Here is a 19,243-nt window from a genome sequence, read left to right on the forward strand (position 1 = left end):
ACTCCTCTACTCCCGCACTGTGCTCACTCCTCTACTCCAGCACTGTGCTCACTCCTCTACTCCCGCACTGTGCTCACTCCTCTATTCCCGCACTGTGCTCACTCCTCTACTCCCGCACTGTGTTCACTTCTCTACTCCCGCACTGTGCTCACTCCTCTACTCCTGCACTGTGCTCACTCCTCTACTCCCGCACTCTGCTCATTCCTCTACTCCCGCAATGTGCTCACTCCTCCACTCCCGCATGGCGCTCACTCCTCTATCCCGCACTGCTCTTACTCCTCTACTCCCGCACTGTGCCCACTCCTCTACTCCTGCACTGTGCTCACTCCTCTACTCCCGCACCGTGCTCACTCCTCTACTCCCGAACTGTGCTCACTCCTCTAATCCCGCTCCGTTTTCACTCCTCTACTCCCGCACTGTGCTCCCCCCTCTACTCCCGCACTGTGCTCACTCCTCTGCTCCCGCACTGTGCTCACTCCTCTACTCCCGCACAGTGCTCACTCCTCTACCCTCCCAATGTACTCACTCCTCTCTCCCGCACTGTGCTCTACTCCCGCACTGTGCTCACTCCTCTACTCCCGCACTGTGCTCACTCCTCTACTCCCGCACTGTGCTCACTCCTCTACTGCTGCACTGTGCTCACTCCTCTACTCCCGCACTGTGCTCATTCCTTCACGCCCGCACTGTGCTCACTCCTCTACTCCGGCTCTGTGCCCACTCCACTACTTCCGCACCGTGCCCACTCCTCTACTCACGCACCGTGCTCACTCCTCTATTCCTGCACTGTGCTCACTCCTCTATTCCCGCACTGTGCCCACTCCTCTACTCCCGCACTGTGCCCACTCCTCTACTCCCGCAATGTGCCCACTCCTCTACTCCCGCACTTTGCCCACTCCTCTATTCCTGCACTGTGCTCACTGCTCTATTCCCGCACTGTGCCCACTCCTCCACTCCCGCACTGTGGTCACTCCTCTACTCCCGTACCGTGCTAACTCCTCTACCCCGCACTGTGGTCAAACCTCTACTCCCGCGCTGTGCTCACTCCTCTACTCCCGTGCCGTGCTCACTCCTCTACCCCGCACCGTGCTCACTCCTCTACTCCCGCACCGTGCTCACTCCTCTACTCCCGTACTGTGCTCACTCCTCTATTCCCGCACTGTGCTCACTCCTCTACTCTCGCGCCATGCTCACTCCTCTACTCCCGCACCGTGCTCACTCCTCTACTCCCGCACTGTGCTCACTCCTCTACTCCCGAACTGTGCTAACTCCTCTACCCCCGCACTGAGTTCACTCCTTTATTTCCACAATGTGCTCACTCCTCCACTCCTGCATGGTGCTCACTCCTCTACTCCCGTACTGTTCTTACTCCTCTACACCTGCAGTGTGCTCATTCCTCTACCCCCGCATGAGCTCACTCCTCTATTCCCGCTCTATGCTCACTCCTCTACTCCCGCACGGTGCTCACACATTTACGCCCGCACTGTGCTCACTGCTCTACTGCCGCACTGTGCTCACTCCTCTACTCCCGCATTGTGCTCACTCCTCTACTCCCGCAATGTGCTCACTTCTCTACTCACGCACTCTGTTCACTCCTCTCCTCCCGCTGTGCTCACTCCTCTACTCCCGCACTGTGCTCACTCCTCTGCTCCCGCGCTGTGCTCACTAATCTACTCCCGCACCGTGCTCACACCTCTACTCCCGCATTGTGCTCACTCCTCTACTCCTGCAATGTGCTCACACCTCTACTCCGGCACTGTGCTCTCTCCTCTACTCCCGCACTGTGCTCGCTCCTCTACTCACGCACCGTGCTCACTCCTCTACTCCCGCAATGTGCCCACTCCTCTACTCCCGCACTGTGCCCACTCCTCTACTCCCGCAATGTGCCCACTCCTCTACTCCCGCAATGTGCCCACTCCTCTACTCCCGCAATGTGCCCACTCCTCTACTCCCGCAATGTGCCCACTCCTCTACTCCCGCAATGTGCCCACTCCTCTACTCCCGCAATGTGCCCACTCCTCTACTCCCGCACTGTGCTCACTCCTCTACTCCCGCACTTTGCCCACTCCTCTATTCCTGCACTGTGCTCACTCCTCTATTCCCACACTGTGCCCACTCCTCCACTCCCGCACTGAGTTCACTCCTCTACTCCCGCGCTGTGCTCACTAATCTACTCCCGCACCGTGCTCACACCTCTACTCCCGCATTGTGCTCACTCCTCTACTCCTGCAATGTGCTCACACCTCTACTCCCGCATTGTGCTCACTCCTCTACTCCCGCACTGTGCTCACACCTCTACTCCCGCACTGTGCTCACACCTCTACTCCCGCACTGTGCTCACAGCTCTACTTCCGCACTGTGCTCACTCCTCCACTCCCGCATTGTGCTCACACCTCTACTCCCGCACTGTGCTCACAGCTCTACTTCCGCACTGTGCTCACACCTCTACTCCCGCATTGTGCTCACTCCTCTACTCCTGCAATGTGCTCACTCCTCTACCCCCGCACCGTGCTCACTCCTCTATTCCCGCACTGTGCCCACTCCTCTACTCCCGCACTGTGCCCACTCCTCTACTCCCGCAATGTGCCCACTCCTCTACTCCCGCACTTTGCCCACTCCTCTATTCCTGCACTGTGCTCACTCCTCTATTCCCACACTGTGCCCACTCCTCCACTCCCGCACTGTGGTCACTCCTCTACTCCCGTACCTTGCTCACTCCTCTACCCCGCACTGTGGTCAAACCTCTACTCCCGCACTGAGTTCACTCCTCTATTCCCGCAATGTGCTCTCTCCTCCACTCTCGCACGGTGCTCACTCCTCTACTCCCGCACCGTGCTCACTCCTCTACTCCCGCACCCTGCTCACTCCTCTACTCCCTCACCGTGCTCACTCCTCTACTCCCGCACCCTGCTCACTCCTCTATTCCCGCACCGTGCTCACTCCTCTACTCCCGCACTGTGCTCACTCCTCTACTCCCGTGCCGTGCTCACTCCTCTACCCCGCACCGTGCTCACTCCTCTAATCCCGCACAGTGCTCACTCCTCTACTCTCGCGCCATGCTCACTCCTCTATTCCCGCACTGTGCTCACTCCTCTACTCCCGTACTGTGCTCACTCCTCTAATCCCGCACTGTGCTCACTCCTCTACTCTCGCGCCATGCTCACTCCTCTATTCCCGCACTGTGCTCACTCCTCTAATCCCGCACTGTGCTCACTCCTCTACTCTCGCGCCATGCTCACTCCTCTATTCCTGCACCGTGCTCACTCCTCTACTCCCGTACTGTGCTCACTCCTCTACTCTCGCGCCATGCTCACTCCTCTATTCCCGCACTGTGCTCACTCCTCTACTCTCGCGCCATGCTCACTCCTCTACTCCTGCACCGTGCTCACTCCTCTACTCCCGCACTGTGCTCACTCCTCTACTCCCGCACTGTGCTCACACCTCTACTCCGGCACTGTGCTCACTCCTCTCCTCCCGCGCTGTGCTCACTCCTCTACTCACGCACTCTGTTCACTCCTCTCCTCCCGCTGTGCTCACTCCTCTACTCCCGCATTGTGCTCACTCCTCTACTCCCGCACTGTGCTCACACCTCTACTCCGGCACTGTGCTCACTCCTCTCCTCCCGCGCTGTGCTCACTCCTCTGCTCCCGCACTGTGCTCCCTCCTCTACTCCCGCACTGTGTTCACTCCTCCGCTCCCGCACTGTGCTCACTCCTCTACTCTCCCAATGTACTCACTCCTCTCCTCCCGCACTGTGCTCTACTCCCGCACTGTGCTCACTCCTCTACTCCTGCACTGTGCTCACTCCTCTACTCCCGCACTGTGCTCACTCCTCTACTCCCGCACTGTGCTCACTCCTCTACTCCCGCGCTGTGCTCACTCCTCTGCTCCCGCACTGTGCTCCCTCCTCTACTCTCCCAATGTACTCACTCCTCTCCTCCCGCACTGTGCTCTACTCCCGCACTGTGCTCACTCCTCTACTCCTGCACTGTGCTCACTCCTCTACTCCCGCACTGTGTTCACTCCTCCGCTCCCGCACTGTGCTCACTCCTCTACTCTCCCAATGTACTCACTCCTCTCCTCCCGCAATGTGCTCTACTCCAGCACTGTGCTCACTCCTCTACTCCCGCACTGTGCTCACTCCTCTACTCCCGTACAGTGCTCACTCCTCTACTCCCGCACTGTGCTCACTCCTCTACTCCCGCACTGTGTTCACTTCTCTACTCCTGCTCTGTGCTCACTCCTCTACTCCTGCACTGTGCTCACTCCTCTACTCCCGCACTGTGCTCACTCCTCTACTCCCGAACTGTGCTCACTCCTCTAATCCCGCTCCGTTTTCACTCCTCTACTCCTGCACCATGCTCCCCCCTCTACTCCCGCACTGCACTCACTCCTCTGCTTCCACGCCGTGCTCACTCCTCTACCCCCGCAGCATGCTCACTCCTCTACTCCCGCACCGTGCTCACTCCTCTACCCCCGCACTGAGTTCACTCCTTTATTTCCGCAATGTGCTCACTCCTCCACTCCTGCATGGTGCTCACTCCTCTACTCCCGCACTGTTCTTGCTCCTTTACGCCCGCACTGTGCTCACTCCTCTAATCCCGCACTGTGCTCACTCCTCTAATCCCGCTCCGTTTTCACTCCTCTCCTCCCGCACTGTGCTGACTCCTCTTCTCCCTCACTGTGCTCACTCCTCTACACCCGCACTGTGGTCACTCCTCTACTCCCGCACTGTGCTCACTCCTCTACTCCCGCGCCGTGCTCACTCCTCTACCCCCGCAGCATGCTCACTCCTCTACTCCCGCACCGTGCTCACTCCTCCACCCCCGCACTGAGTTCACTCCTTTATTTCCGCAATGTGCTCACTCCTCCACTCCTGCATGGTGCTCACTCCTCTACTCCCGCACTGTTCTTTCTCCTCTACTCCCGCACTGTGCTCATTCCTCTACCCCCGCACTGTGCTCACACATTTACGCCCGCACTGTGCTCACTCCTCTACTCCCTCACTGTGCTCACTCCTCTACTCCCGCACCGCGCTCACTCCTCTACACCCGCACTGTGCTCACTCCTCTACTCACGCACTGTGCTCACTCCTCTACTCACGCACTGTGCTCACTCCTCTACTCCCGCACTGTGATCACTCCTCTACACCCGCATTGTGCTCACTCCTCTCCTCCCGCTGTGCTCACTCCTCTACTCCCGCACTGTGCTCATTCCTCTACTCCCGCGCTGTGCTCACTCCTCTACTCCCGCACCGTGCCCACTCCTCTACTCCCGCACCGTGCCCACTCCTCTACTCCCGCGCCGTGCTCACTCCTCTAATCCCGTGCCCTGCTCACTCCTCTCATACCGCTGTTCTCACTCCTCTACTCCCGCACTGTGCTCACTCCTCTACTCCCACATTGTGCTCACTCCTCTACTCCCGCGCTGTGCTCACTCCTATGCTCCCGCACTGTGCTCACTCCTCTACTCCCGCACTGTGTTCACTCCTCCGCTCCCGCACTGTGCTCACTCCTCTACTCTCCCAATGTATTCACTCCTCTCCTCCCACACTGTGCTCTACTCCCGCACTGTGCTCGCTCCTCTACTCCCGCACTGTGCTCACTCCTCTACTCCCGCACTGTGCTCACTCCTCTACTCCCGCACTGTGCTCACTCCTCTACTCCCGCACTGTGCTCACTCCTCTACTCCCGCACTGTGCTCACTCCTCTACTCCCGCACTGTGCTCACTCCTCTACTCCCGCACTGTGCTCACTCCTCTACTCCCGCACTGTGCTCACTCCTCTACTCCCGCACTGTGCTCATTCCTCTACTCCCGCACTGTGCTCACTCCTCCACTCCCGCATGGCGCTCACTCCTCTGCTCCCGCACTGTTCTTACTCCTCTACTCCCGCACTGTGCTCACTCCACTACTCCGGCACTGTGCTCACTCCTCTACTCCCGCACTGTGTTCACTTCTCCACTCCCGCACTGTGCTCACTGCTCTACTCCCGCACTGTGCTCACTCCTCTACTCCAGCACTGTGCTCACTCCTCTGCTCCCGCACTGTGCTCACTCCTCTACTCCCGCACCGTGCTCATTCCTCCACTCCCGCACAGTGCTCACGCCTCCGCTCCCGCACCGTGCTCACTCCTCCGCTCCCGCATTGTGCTCACTCCTCTCCTCCCGCACCGTGCGCACTCCTCTACTCCCGCACTGTGCGCACTCCTCTACTCCCGCACTGTGCTCCCTCCTCTACTCCCGCACTGTGCTCACCCCTCTACTCCCGCACTGTGCTCACTCCTCTACTCCCGAACTGTGCTCACTCCTCTACTCCCGCACTGTGTTCACTTCTCTACTGCTGCACTGTGCTCACTCCTCTACTCCCGCACTGTGCTCATTCCTCTCCTCCCGCACTGTGCTCACTCCTCCACTCCCGCATGGCGCTTACTCCTCTACTACCGCACTGTTCTTACTCCTCTACTCCCGCACTGTGCTCATTCCTCTACTCCCGCACTGTGCTCACTCCTTTGCTCCCGAACTGTGCTCACTCCTCTCATCCCGCTCCGTTTTCACTCCTCTGCTCCCGCACTGTGCTCACTCCTCCACTCCCGCATGGCGCTTACTCCTCTACTCCCGCACTGTTCTTACTCCTCTACTCCCGCACTGTGCTCACTCCTCTACACCCGCACTGTGCTCGCTCCTCTACTCCCGCACTGTGCTCACTCCTCTACTCCCACACTGTGTTCACTTCTCTACTCCCGCACTTTGCTCACTCCTCTACTCCCGCACTGTGCTCATTCCTCCACGCCCGCACTGTGCTCACTCCTCTACTCCCGCACTGTGCCCAATCCTCTACTCCCGCAATGTGCTCACTCCTCTACTCCCGCACCATGCACACTCATCTACTCCCGCACTGTGCTCACTCCTCCACTCCCGCACAGTGCTCGCTCCTCTACTCCCGCACCGTGCTCACTGCTCTACTCCCGCACCGTGCTCACTCCTCTACTCCCGCACCGTGCTAACTCCTGTATTCCCGCACCGTGCTCACTCCTCTACTCCCGCACTGTGCTCACTCCTCTACTCCCGCACTGTGCTCACACCTCTATTCCCGCACTGTGCTCACTCCTCTACCCCCGCACTGTGGTCACACCTCTCCTCCTGCACCGTGCTCACTCCTCTACTCCCGCACGGTGCTCACTCGTCTACTCCCGCACTGTGCTCACTCCTCTACTCCCGCACTGTGGCCACTCCTCTACTCCCGCACTGTGCTCACTCGTCTACTCCCGCACTGTTCTCACTCCTCTACTCCTGGACCGTTCTCACTCCTCTACTCCCGCACCGTGCTCACTCCTCTACTCCCGCAACGTGCTCACTCCTCTACTCCCTCACCGTTCTCACTCCTCTACTCCCTCACCGTGCTCACTCCTCTATTCCCGCACCGTGCTCACACCTCTACTCCCGCACCTGCTCACTCCTCTACTCCCGGACAGTGCTCACTCCTCTACTCCCGCACTGTGCTCACTCATCTACTCCCGCACCGTGCTCACTTCTCTACTCCCGCACCGTGCTCACTCCTCTACCCCCGCACAGTGCTCACTCCTCCACTCCCGCACCGTGCTCACTCCTCCACTCCCGCACCGTGCTCGCTCCTCTACTCCCGCACCGTGCTCGCTCCTCTACTCCCGCACCGTGATCACTCCTCTATTCCCGCACTGCGCCCACTCCTCTACTCCCGCACTGTGCTCACACTTCAACTCCCGCAGTGAGCTCACTCCTCTACTCCCTCACCGTGCTCACTCCTCTACTCCCTGACCGTGCTCACTCCTCTATTCCCGCACCGTGCTCACTCCTCTACTCCCGCACCTGCTCACTCCTCTACTCCCGGACTTTGCTCACTCCTCTACTCCCGCACTGTGCCCACTCCTCTACTCCAGCACCGTGCTCACTCCTCTACTCCTGCACTGTGCCCACTCCTCTACTCCCGCACTGTGGTCACTCCTCTACTCCCGCACTGTGGTCACTCCTCTACACCCGCACTGTGCTCATTCCTCTACCCCCGCATGAGCTCACTCCTCCATTCCCGCTCTCTGCTCACTCCTCTACTCCCGCACTGTGCTCACACCTTTACGCCCGCTCTTTGCTCACTCCTCTACTGCCGCACTGTGCTCACTCCTTTACTCTCGCACTGTGCTCACTCCTCTTCTCCCGAACTGTCTCACTCCTTTAATCCTGCTCCGTTTTCACTTCTCTACTCCCGCACTGTGCTGAATCCTCGACACCCTCACAGTGCTCACTCCTCTACTCCCGCACCGCGCTCACTCCTCTACACCCGCACTGTGCTCACTCCTCTACTCACGCACTGTGCTCACTCCTCTACTCCCGCACTGTGCTCATTCCTCTACTCCCGCGCTGTGCTCACTAATCTACTCCCGCACCATGCTCACACCTCTACTCCCGCATTGTGCTCGCTCCGCTACTCCCGCACCGTGCTCAATCCTCTACTCCTGCAATGAGCTCACACCTCTACTCCGGCACTGTGCTCACTCTTCTACTCCCACACTGTGCTCACTCCTCTACTCCCGCGCTGTGCTCACTTCTCTGCTCCTGCACTGTGCTCACTACTCTACTCCCAAACTGTGCTCACTCCCCTACTCTCCCAATGTACTCATTCCTCTCCTGCCGCACTGTGCTCTACTCCTGCACTGTGCTCACTCCTCTACTCCCGCACTATGCTCACTCCTCTACTCCCGCACTGTGCTCACTCCTCTACTCCCGCACTGTGCTCACTCCTCTTCTCCCGCACTGTGTTCACTTCTTTGCTCCCGCACTGTGCTCAATCCTCTACTCCCGCACTGTGCTCATTCCTCTACTCCCGCACTGTGCTCTACTCCCGCACTGTGCTCACTCCTCTACTCCCGCACTGTGCTCATTCCTCTACTCCCGCACTGTGCTCACTCCTCTTCTCCCGCACTGTGCTCACTCCTCTACTCCCGCACTGTGTTCACTTCTCTACTCCCGCAATGTGCTCACTCCTCTACTCCCGCACTATGCTCACTCCTCTACTCCCGCACTGTGCTCATTCCTCTACTCCCGTACAGTGCTCACTCCTCCACTCCCGCACCGTGCTCACTCCTCTGCTCCCATACTGTGCTCACGCCTCTACTCCCGCACCGTGCTCACTCCTCTACTCCCGCACTGCGCTCACTCCTCTACTCCCGCACTGTGCTCCCTCCTCTACTTCCGCACTGTGCTCACTCCTCTACTCCCGCACTGTGCTCACTCCTGTACTCTCCAAATGTACTCACTCCTCTACTCCCGCACTGTGCTCACTCCTCTACTCCCGCACTGTGCTCACTCCTGTACTCCCGCACTGTGCTCACTCCTCTACTCCCGCACCGTGCTCACTCCTCTACTCCTGCACTGTGTTCACTCCTCTACTCCCGCACTGTGCTCACTCCTCTACTCCCGCACTGTGTTCACTCCTCTACTCCCGCACTCTGCTCACTCCTCTACTCCCGCACTGTGCTCACTCCTCTACTCCCGCTCTGTGCTCACTCCTCTACTCCCGCACTGTGCTCACTCCTCTACTCCCGCACTGTGTTCACTCCTCTACTCCGCACTGTGTTCACTTCTCTACTCCCGCACTGTGCTCACTCCTCTACTCCTGCACTGTGCTCACTCCTCTACCCCCGCACTCTGCTCATTCCTCCACTCCCGCAATGTGCTCACTCCTCCACTCCCGCATGGCGCTCACTCCTCTACTCCCACACTGCTCTTACTCCTCTACTCCCGCACTGTGCCCACTCCTCTACTCCCGCACTGTGCTCACTCCTCTACTCCCGCACTGTGCTCACTCCTCTACTCCCGAACTGTGCTCACTCCTCTAATCCCGCTCCGTTTTCACTCCTCTACTCCCGCACTGTGCTCACTCCTCTGCTCCCGCACTGTGCTCACTCCTCTACTCCCGCACTGTGCTCACTCCTCTACTCCCGCACAGTGCTCACTCCTCCACTCTCCCAATGTACTCACTCCTCTCTCCCGCACTGTGCTCTACTCCCGCACTGTACTCACTCCTCTACTGCCGCACTGTGCTCAGTCCTCTACTCCCGCACTGTGCTCATTCCTCCACGCCCGCACTGTGCTCACTCCGCTACTCCCGCTCTGTGCTCATTCCACTACTCCCGCACCGTGCACACTCCTCTACTCCCGCACCGTGCTCACTCCTCTATACCTGCACTGTGCTCACTCCTCTATTCCCGCACTGTGCCCACTCCTCTACACCCGCACTGTGCCCACTCCTCTACTCCCGCACGGTGCCCACTCCTCTACTCCCGCACTGTGCCCACTCCTCTATTCCTGCACTGTGCTCACTCCTCTATTCCCGCACTGTGCCCACTCCTCTACTCCCGCACTGTGGTCACTCCTCTACTCCCGTACCGTGCTCACTCCTCTACCCCGCACTGTGGTCAAACCTCTACTCCCGCACTGTGCTCACTCCTCTACTCCTGCACTGAGTTCACTCCTCTATTCCCGCAATGTGCTCTCTCCTCCACTCTCGCACGGTGCTCACTCCTCTACTCCCGCACCGTTCTCACTCCTCTGCTCCCGCACCGTGCTCACTCCTCTACTCCCGCACCGTGCTCACTCCTCTACTCCCTCACCGTGCTCACTCCTCTACTCCCGCACCCTGCTCACTCCTCTATTCCCGCACCGTGCTCATTCCTCGACTCCTGCACTGTGCTCACTCCTCTACTCCTGCACCGTGCTCACACCTCTACTCCCGCAAAGTGCTCACTACTCTACTCCCGCACTGTGCTCACTCCTCTACTCCCGCACCGTGCCCACTGCTCTACTCCCGCGCCGTGCTCACTCCTCTACTCCCGTGCCGTGCTCACTCCTCTTCTCCCGCACCGTGCTAACTCCTGTACCCCGCACTGAGTTCACTCCTTTATTTCCGCAATGTGCTCACTCCTCCACTCCTGCATGGTGCTCACTCCTCTAATCTCGCACCGTGCTCACTCCTCTACTCCCGCACTGTTCTTACTCCTCAACACCCGCACTGTGCTCATTCCTCTACCCCCGCATGAGCTCACTCCTCTATTCCCGCTCTATGCTCACTCCTCTACTCCCGCACGGTGCTCACACATTTACGCCCGGACTGTGCTCACTCCTCTACTGCCGCACTGTGCTCACTCCTCTACTCCCGCATTGTGCTCACTCCTCTACTCCCGCAATGTGCTCACTCCTCTACTCACGCACTCTGCTCACTCCTCTCCTCCCGCTGTGCTCACTCCTCTACTCCCGCACTGTGCTCACTCCTCTGCTCCTGCGCTGTGCTCACTAATCTACTCCCGCACCGTGCTTACACCTCTACTCCCGCACTGTGCTCACTCTTCTACTCCCACACTGTGCTCACTCCTCTACTCCCGCGCTGTGCTCACTCCTCTGCTCCCGCACTGTGCTCCCTCCTCTACTCCCGCACTGTGCTCACTCCTCCGCTCCCGCACTGTGCTCACTCCTCTACTCTCCCAATGTACTCACTCCTCTCCTCCCGCACTGTGCTCTACCCCCGCACTGTGCTCACTCCTCTACTACTGCACTGTGCTCACTCCTCTACTCCCGTACTGTGCTCACTCCTCTACTCCCGCACTGTGCTCACTCCTCTACTCCCGCTCTGTGCTCACTCCTCTACTCCCGCACTGTGCTCACTCCTCTACTCCCGCACTGTGTCCACTTCTCTACTCCTGCTCTGTGCTCACTCCTCTACTCCCGCAATGTGCTCACTCCTCCACTCCCGCATGGTGCTCACTCCTGTACTGCCGCACTCTTCTTACTCCTCTACTCCCGCACTGTGCTCACTCCTCTACTCCCGCACTGTGCTCACTCCTCTACTCCCGAACTGTGCTCACTCCTCTAATCCCGCTCCGTTTTCACTCCTCTACTCCCGCACCGTGCTCCCCCCTCTACTCCCGCACTGCACTCACTCCTCTGCTTCCGCGCCATGCTCACTCCTCTACCCCCGCAGCATGCTCACTACTCTACTCCCGCACCGTGCTCACTCCTCTACCCCCGCACTGAGTTCACTCCTTTATTTCCGCAATGTGCTCACTCCTCCACTCCTGCATGGTGCTCACTCCTCTACTCCCGCACTGTTCTTACTCCTCTACTCCCGCAATGTGCTCATTCCTCTACCCCCGCACTGAGTTCACTCCTTTATTTCCGCAATGAGCTCTCTCCTCTATTCCTGCTCTGTGCTCACTCCTCTACTCCCGCACTGTGCTCACTCCTCTACTGCCGCACTGTGCTCACTCCTCTAATCCCGCTCCGTTTTCTCTCCTCTACTCCCACACTGTGCTGACTCCTCTACTCCCTCACTGTGCTCACTCCTCTACTCTCGCACCGCGCTCACTCCTCTACACCCGCACTGTGGTCACTCCTCTACTCCCGCACTGTGCTCACTCCTCTACTCCCGCACCGTGCTCACTCCTCTACTCCCGCGCCGTGCTCACTCCTCTACCCCCGCAGCATGCACACTCCTCTACTCCCGCACCGTGCTCACTCCTCTACCCCCGCACTGAGATCACTCCTTTATTTCCGCAATGTGCTCACTCCTCCACTCCTGCATGGTGCTCACTCCTCTACTCCCGCACTGTTCTTACTCCTCTCCTCCCGCACTGTGCTCACTCCTCTACTCCCGCACTGTGCTCACTCCTCTAATCCCGCACCGCGCTCACTCCTCTACACCCGCATTGTGCTCAAATCCTCTACTCCCGCACTGTGCTCACTCCTCTACTCCCGCACTGTGCTCACTCCTCTACTCCCGCACTGTGATCACTCCTCTAATCACGTACTCTGCTCACTCCTCTCCTCCCGCTGTGCTCACTCCTCTACTCCCGCACTGTGCTCACTCCTCTACTCCCGCACTGTGATCACTCCTCTAATCACGTACTCTGCTCACTCCTCTCCTCCCGCTGTGCTCACTCCTCTACTCCCGCACTGTGCTCATTCCTCTACTCCCGCGCTGTGCTCACTAATCTACTCCAGCACCGTGCTCACACCTCTACTCCCGCATTGTGCTCACTCCTCTACTCCCGCACCGTGCTCACTCCTCTATTCCCGCACTGTGCTCACTCCTCTACTCCCGCACTGTGCTCACTCCTCTACTCACGCACTCTGCTCACTCCTCTCCTACCGCTGTTCTCACTCCTCTACTCCCGCACTGTGCTCACTCCTCCAATCCCGCGCTGTGCTCACTAATCTACTCCCGCACCGTGCTCACACCTCTACTCCCGCATTGCGCTCACTCCTCTACTCCCACACCGTGCTCACTCCTCTGCTCCCGCACTGTGCTCACTCCTCTACTCCCGCGCTGTGCTCACTAATCTACTCCCGCACCGTGCTCACTCCTCTGCTCCCGCACTATGCCCTCTCCTCTACTCCCTCACTGTGCTCACTCCTCTACTCCCGCACTGTGCTCACTCCTCTACTCCTGCAATGTGCTCACACCTCTACTCCGGCACTGTGCTCACTCTTCTACTCCCACATTGTGCTCACTCCTCTACTCCCGTGCTGTGCTCACTCCTCTGCTCCCGCACTGTGCTCATTGCTCTGCTCCCGCACTGTGCTCATTCCTCTACTCCCGCACTGTGCTCCCTCCTCCACTCCCGCATGGTGTTCACTCATCTACTCCCGCACTGTGCTCACTCCTCTACTCCCGCTACGTTTTCACTCCTCTACTCCCGCACTGTGCTCCCCCCTCTACTCCCGCACTGCGCTCCCCCCTCTACTCCCGCACTGCGCTCACTCCTCTGCTCCCGCACTGTGCTCACTCCTCTACTCCCGCACTGTGGTCACTCCTCTACTCCCGCTCTGTGCTCACTCCTCTACCCCCGCACCGTGCTCAGTTTTCTACTCCCGCACCGTGCTCACTCCTCTATTCCCGCACTGTGCTCACTCCCCTACTCCCGCACTGTGCTCCCTCCTCTACTCCCGCACTGTGCTCACTCCTCTACTCCCGCACTGTGCTCACACCTCTACTCCCGCACTGTGCTCACTCCTGTACTCTCCAAATGTACTCACTCCTCTACTCCCGCACTGTGCTCACTCCTCTACTCCCGCACTGTGCTCACTCCTCTACTCCCGCACTGTGCTCACTCCTCTACTCCCGCACTGTGCTCACTCCTCTGCTCCCGCACTGTGCTCACTCCTCTACTCCCACACCGTGCTCACTCCTCCACTCCTGCACTGTGTTCACTCCTCTACTCCTGCACTGTGCTCACTCCTCTACTCCTGCACTGTGTTCACTCCTCTACTCCCGCACTGTGCTCCCTCCTCTACTCCCGCACTGTGCTCACTCCTCTACTCCCGCACTGTGCTCACTCCTCTACTCCCGCACTGCGCTCACTCCTCTACTCCCGCACAGTGCTCACTCCTCTACTCCCGCTCTGTGTTCACTTCTCTACTCCCGCACTGTGCTCACTCCTCTACTCCTGCACTGTGCTCACTCCACTACTCCCGCACTCTGCTCATTCCTCTACTCCGGCAATGTGCTCACTCCTCCACTCCCGCATGGCGCTCACTCCTCTACTCCCGCACTGTTCTTACTCCTCTGCTCCCGCACTGTGCCCACTCCTCTACTCCCGCACTGTGCTCACTCCTCTCCTCCCGCACTGTGCTCCCCCCTCTACTCCCGCACTGCGCTCCCCCCTCTACTCCCGCACTGCGCTCACTCCTCTGCTCCCGCACTGTGCTCACTCCTCTACTCCCGCACTGTGGTCACTCCTCTACTCCCGCTCTGTGCTCACTCCTCTACCCCCGCACCGTGCTCAGTTTTCTACTCCCGCACCATGCTCACTCCTCTATTCCCGCACTGTGCTCACTCCCCTACTCCCGCTCTGTGCTCCCTCCTCTACTCCCGCACTGTGCTCACTCCTCTACTCCCGCACTGTGCTCACTCCTCTACTCCTGCACTGTGCTCACTCCTCTACTCCCGCACTGTGCTCACTCCTGTACTCTCCAAATGTACTCACTCCTCTACTCCCGCACTGTGCTCACTCCTCTACTCCCGCACTGTGCTCACTCCTCTACTCCCGCACTGTGCTCACTCCTCTGCTCCCGCACTATGCTCCCTCCTCTACTCCCGCACTGTGCTCACTCCTCTACTCCCGCACTGTGCTCACTCCTCTACTCCCGCACTGTGCTCACTCCTCTACTCCCGCACAGTGCTCACTCCTCTACTCCCGCACTGTGCTCACTCCTCTACTCCCGCACAGTGCTCACTCCTCTACTCCCGCTCTGTGTTCACTTCTCTACTCCCGCACTGTGCTCACTCCTCTACTCCTGCACTGTGCTCACTCCACTACTCCCGCACTCTGCTCATTCCTCTACTCCCGCAATGTGCTCACTCCTCCACTCCCGCATGGCGCTCACTCCTCTACTCCCGCACTGTTCTTACTCCTCTGCTCCCGCACTGTGCCCACTCCTCTACTCCCGCACTGTGCTCACTCCTCTCCTCCCGCACTGTGCTCACTCCTCTACTCCCGAACTGTGCTCACACCTCTAATCCCGCTCCGTTTTCACTCCTCTACTCCCGCACTGTGCTCCCCCCTCTACTCCCGCACTGTGCTCACTCCTCTGCTCCCGCACTGTGCTCACTCCTCTACTCCCGCACAGTGCTCACTCCTCTACTCTCCCAATGTACTCACTCCTCTCTCCCGGACTGTGCTCTACTCCCGCACTGTGCTCTCTCCTCTACACCCGCACTGTGCTCACTCCTCTACTCCCGCACTGTGCTCACTCCTCTACTGCCGCACTGTGCTCACTCCTCTCCTCCTGCACTGTGCTCATTCCTCCACGCCCGCACTGTGCTCACTCCTCTACTCCCGCTCTGTGCTCACTGCACTACTCTCGCACCATGCCCACTCCTCTACTCCCACACCGTGCTCACTCCTCTATTCGTGCACTGTGCTCACTCCTCTATTCCCGCAATGTGCCCACTCCTCTACTCCCGCACTGTGCCCACTCCTCTACTCCCGCACTGTGCCCACCCCTCTATTCCTGCACTGTGCTCACTCCTCTAATCCCGCACTTTGCCCACTCCTCTACTCCCGCACTTTGGTCACTCCTCTACTCCCGTACCGTGCTCACTCCTCTACCCCGCACTGTGGTCAAACCTCTAATCCCGCACTGTGCTCACTCCTCTACTCCCGCACTGAGTTCACTCCTCTATTCCCGCAATGTGCTCTCTCCTCCACTCTCGCACGGTGCTCACTCCTCTACTCCCGCACCGTTCTCACTCCTCTACTCCCGCACCGTGCTCACTCCTCTACTCCCGCACCGTGCTCACTCCTCTACTCCCTCACCGTGCTCACTCCAATACTCCCGCACCCTGCTCACTCCTCTATTCCCGCACCGTGCTCATTCCTCTCCTCCTGCACTGTGCTCACTCCTCTACTCCCGCACCGTGCTCACTCCTCTACTCCCGCAATGTGCTCACTCCTCTACTCCCGCACTGTGCACACTCCTCTACTCACGCACCGTGCCCACTGCTCTACTCCCGCGCCGTGCTCACTCCTCTACTCCCGCGCCGTGCTCACTCCTCTACCCCGCACCGTGCTCACTCCTCTACTCCCGCACTGTGCTCACTCCTCTACTCTCGCACCGTGCTCACTCCTCTACTCCCGCAACGTTCTCACTCCCCTACTCCCGCGCCGTGATCACTCCTCTACCACCGCACCGTGCTCACTGCTCTACTCCCGCACCGTGCTCAGTCCTCTACACCCGCACCGTGCTCACTCCTCTATTCCCGCACTGTGCTCACTCCTCTACTCTCGCACCGTGCTCACTCCTCTACTCCCGCAACGTTCTCACTCCCCTACTCCCGCGCCGTGATCACTCCTCTACCACCGCACCGTGCTCACTGCTCTACTCCCGCACCGTGCTCAGTCCTCTACACCCGCACCGTGCTCACTCCTCAATTCCCGCACTGTGCTCACTCCTCTACTCTCGCACCGTGCTCACTCCTCTACTCCCGCAACGTTCTCACTCCTCTACTCCCGCACCGTGCTCACTCCTCTATTCCTGCGCCGTGCTCACTCCTCTACCCCCGCGCCGTGCTCACTCCTCTACTCCCGCACCATGCTCACTCCTCTACTCCCGAACTGTGCTAACTCCTCTACCACCGCACTGAGTTCACTCCTTTATTTCCGCAATGTGCTCACTCCTCCACTCCTGCATGGTTTCACTCCTCTACTCTCGCACCGTGCTCACTCCTCTCCTCCCGCACTGTTCTTACTCCTCTACACCCGCACTGTGCTCATTCCTCCACACCCGCATGAGCTCACTCCTCTATTCCCGCTCTATGCTCACTCCTCTACTCCCGCACTGTTCTCACTCCTCTACTCCCGCACTGTTCTCACTCCTCTACTCCCGCACTGTGCACACTCCTCTGCTCCCGAGCTGTGCTCACTAATCTACTCCCGCACCGTGCTCACACCTCTACTCCCGCATTGTGCTCACTCCTCTACTCCTGCAATGTGCTCACACCTCTACTCCGGCACTGTGCTCACTCTTCTACTCCCACACTGTGCTCACTCCTAAACTCCCGCGCTGTGCTCACTCCTCTGCTCCCGCACTGTGCTCCCTCCTCCGCTCCCGCACTGTGCTCACTCCTCCGCTCCCGCACTGTGCTCACTCCTCTACTCTCCCAATGTACTCACTCCTCTCCTCCCACACTGTGCTCTACTCCCGCACTGTGCTCACTCCTACTCCTGCACTGTGATCACTCCTCTACTCCCGCACTGTGCTCACTCCTCTACTCCCGCACTGTGCTCACTCCTCTACTCCCGCACTGTGCTCACTCCTCTACTCCCGCACTGTGCTCACTCCTCTACTCCCGCACTGTGCTCACTCCTCTACTCCCGCACTGTGCTCACTCCTCTACTCCCGCACTGTGCTCACTCCTCTACTCCCGCACTGTGCTCATTCCTCTACTCCCGCAATGTGCCCACTCCTCCACTCCCGCATGGTGCTCACTCCTCTACTCCCGCACTGTTCTTACTCCTCTACACCCGCACTGTGCTCACTCCTCTACTCCCGCACTGCACTCACTCCTCTGCTTCTGCGCCGTGCTCACTCCTCTACTCCGCAGCATGCTCACTCCTCTACTCCCGCACCGTGCTCACTCCTCTACTCCCGCACTGAGTTCACTCCTTTATTTCCGCAATGTGCTCACTCCTCCACTCCTGCATGGTGCTCACTCCTCTACTCCCGCATTGTTCTTACTCCTCTACTGCCGCACTGTGCTCACTCCACTACTCCCGCACTGTGCTCACTCCTCTACTCCCGCACTGTGCTCACTCCTCTACTCCAGCACCGCGCTCACTCCTCTACACCCGCACTGTGCTCACTCCTCTACTCCAGCACCGCGCTCACTCCTCTACCCCCGCACTGTGGTCACTCCTCTACTCCCGCACTGTGCTCACTCCTCTACTCCCGCGCCGTGCTCACTCCTCTACCCCCGCAGCATGCTCACTCCTCTACTCCCGCACTGAGTTCACTCCTTTATTTCCGCAATGTGCTCACTCCTCCACTCCTGCATGGTGCTCACTCCTCTACTCCCGCACTGTTCTTACTCCTCTACTCCCGCAATGTGCTCATTCCTCGACCCCCGCACTGTGCTCACACCTTTACGCCCGCACTGTGCTCACTCCTCTACTGCCGCACTCTGCTCACTCCTCTACTCCCGCACTGTGCTCACTCCACTAATCCCGAACTCTCTCACTCCTCTTTTCCCGCTCAGTTTTCACTCCTCTACTCCCGCACTGTGATGACTCCTCTACTCCCTCACTGTGCTCACTCCTCTACTCCCGCACCGCGCTCACTCCTCTACACCCGCACCGCGCTCACTCCTCTACTCCCGCACTGTGCTCACTCTTCTACTCCCGCACTGTGCTCACTCCTCTACTCCCGCACTGTGCTCACTCCTCCACTCCCGCACTGTGATCACTCCTCTACTCACGCACTCTGCTCACTCCTCTCCTCCCGCTGTGCTCACTCCTCTACTCCCGCACTGTGCTCATTCCTCTACTCCCGCGCTGTGCTCACTAATGTACTCCCGCACCGTGCTCACACCTCTACTCCCGCATTGTGCTCACTCCTCTACTCCCGCACGGTGCCCACTCCTCTACTCCCGCGCCGTGCTCACTCCCCTACTCCCGCGCCGTGATCACTCCTCTACCACCGCACCGTGCTCACTGCTCTACTC

This window comes from Somniosus microcephalus, chromosome 2, assembly GCF_052327205.1.
Source record: "Somniosus microcephalus isolate GS21.2 chromosome 2, FLI_Smic_1.0, whole genome shotgun sequence".
Taxonomy (NCBI): Eukaryota; Metazoa; Chordata; class Chondrichthyes; order Squaliformes; family Somniosidae; genus Somniosus; species Somniosus microcephalus.